The 2540-nt window shown below is 43.8% G+C and overlaps 1 non-coding gene across 1 annotated transcript; it reads right to left on the bottom strand.

Annotated features, from left to right (window-relative positions):
* Positions 1–378: 378 nt before the first annotated feature.
* On the bottom strand, positions 379–485 carry LOC141687583 (small nucleolar RNA R71). The gene has a single exon (XR_012561077.1). It is a non-coding gene; the product is annotated as a small nucleolar RNA R71 (small nucleolar RNA).
* Positions 486–2540: the final 2055 nt, after the last annotated feature.

Genomic DNA, 2540 nt, shown 5'->3' on the forward strand with positions numbered 1-2540 from the left:
GTTCAAGCTGATCCAGCTCTTATGGATTTTTCTCGGCCTAAAATTGATGACATTCAGTCAAGCATCCTTCATCCGGCTATTCAAGCTAACACCTTTGAAATCAAGCCGGGCACTATTCAGATGGTGCAGAATTCTGTTTCTTTTGGAGGAGCGGCAACTGAAGACCCCAACATGCACATAAGGAATTTTGTCGAGATCTGCAGCACTTTTAAGTATAATGGCGTGACTGATGAGGCTATCAAGTTGAGGCTTTTCCCATTCTCACTGAGGGATAAGGCTAAAGACTGGTTACATTCTGAACCAGCTGGGTCAATCACTACGTGGCAAGATCTTGCGCAAAAGTTTCTGGTGAAGTTTTATCCAATGGCAAAGACTGCTGCTATGAGGAGTGCTCTTACTCAGTTTGCGCAGCAACCTACAGAATCTATGTGTGAGGCTTGGGAACGCTACAAGGAAATGTTGAGAAAATGTCCACATCATGGAATGCCGGATTGGATGGTAATCACTGGTTTTTATAATGGTTTGGGGGCTCAATCTCGGCCCATGCTCGATGCAGCAGCTGGAGGCGCCTTATGGGCTAAAAGCTATACTGAGGCATACAATCTTATTGAGACGATGGCTGCAAATGAGCATCAAAACCCAACTCAGAGGATGACATCAGGCAAGGTAGCAGGTATTCTGGAAGTTGATGCAGCCACCGCTATTGCAGCCCAGCTCCAAGCGCTATCAATGAAGGTTGATTCGTTGGCTACGTATAGAGTTAATCAAATAGCTATGGTTTGTGAGCTTTGTGCAGGTTCTCATGCTACGGATTAGTGTTCTCTTATCAACGAATCTGTTCAATATGTGAATAATTATCAGCGACAACAGCAGCCTGTGCCAGCAACCTATCATCCTAACAACAGAAATCATCCAAATTTCAGCTGGGGAAATAATCAGAATGCTATTCAGCCACCATATCAGCAAGGAGTGAGTAAACAGTTTAACCCACCTGGATTCCAGCAACCACAACAGTATGCTACAAGACAATCATATCCTCAACAGGGAAGTGCGGCTGCACCTACTAGTGCTGATTTTGAGGAACTTAAGCTGTTGTGCAAGAGTCAGGCGGTTTCTATCAAGACCTTGGAAAATCAAATCGGTCAATTAGCCAATGCAGTGCTCAATCATCAACCTGGCACTCTTCCCAGTGACACGGAAGTACCAGGCAGGAAGGAAGCTAAAGAGCAAGTCAAGGCTATTACCTTAAGGTCTGGAAAAGTAGCTGATGCTGAAAAGGCAAAAGAAGTCGAAGCTGAAGTTCGAGATGAAGAATCCAAGCAAAGGGAGAAAGCGGCGGAACCAAAGAAGACTACTGTTGAACACACTCTGCCTGAGGCTAATACAGGGGAGAAACAGCTCTATCCTCCACCACCTTTTCCTAAGAGATTGCAGCAACAAAAGCTGGATAAACAGTTCGGGAAGTTTCTGGAGGTGTTCAAGAAACTTCACATCAATATACCTTTCGCTGAGGCTCTGGAACAAATGCCTAGTTATGCGAAGTTTATGAAGACTATTCTTTCAAGGAAGGTGAAACTGGATGACCTTGAAACCGTTGCTCTCACGGAAGAATGCAGCGCGGTTCTGCAACAAAAGTTACCACCAAAACTGAAAGATCCAGGAAGCTTCACCATTCCTTGCACCATTGGCAATCTAACTTTTGACAAGTGCCTTTGTAATTTGGGAGCAAGTATTAATCTGATGTCGTTGTCGATCTTTAAAAAGCTGGACCTACCTGATCCAAAACCCACATACATGTCGCTACAATTGGCGGACCGTTCCATTACTTACCCAAGGGGCATAGTTGAGGATGTGCTCGTCAAGGTGGATAAGCTCTTCTTTCCTGCTGATTTTATTATTCTGGATTTTGAGGAAGATAAAACGATTCCCATAATCTTGGGGAGGCCTTTCTTGGAAACTGGCCGTACCTTGATAGATGTGCAAAAAGGAGAACTTACTATGCGGGTTCAAGATCAGGTTGTGACCTTCAACGTATTCAAGGCAATAAAATTCCCTACAGAAGATGAGGAGTGCTTAAAAGTGGATGTGATTGATTCTGCGGTTACTTCGGAACTCGATCACATGCTAATGTCTGATGCATTGAAAAAGGCCTTAGTGGGGGAATTTGACAATGATGATGAAGATAGCAACGAGCAATTACAATATCTGAACGCTTCTCCCTGGAAGCGAAAGCTAGATATACCATTTGAATCTCTTGGTACTTCTGACCTCAAGAACGCTGAAGGGAAGCTCAAACCATCAATAGAGGAAGCGCCTACCTTAGAGCTCACACCATTACCTGAACACTTGAGGTATGCCTTTTTAGGTGATTCATCTACGTTACCTGTTATTATTTCAGCTGACCTTTCAGGTAGTGAGGAAGACAAGCTCTTAAGGATTTTGAGAGAATTCAAATCGGCTATAGGATGGACTATAGCAGACATCAAGGGGATAAGTCCCTCATATTGTATGCATAAAATTCTGTTAGAGGAAGGTAGTAA

Source organism: Apium graveolens, chromosome 9, assembly GCF_009905375.1.
Source record: "Apium graveolens cultivar Ventura chromosome 9, ASM990537v1, whole genome shotgun sequence".
In the NCBI taxonomy this organism is placed as follows: Eukaryota; Viridiplantae; Streptophyta; class Magnoliopsida; order Apiales; family Apiaceae; genus Apium; species Apium graveolens.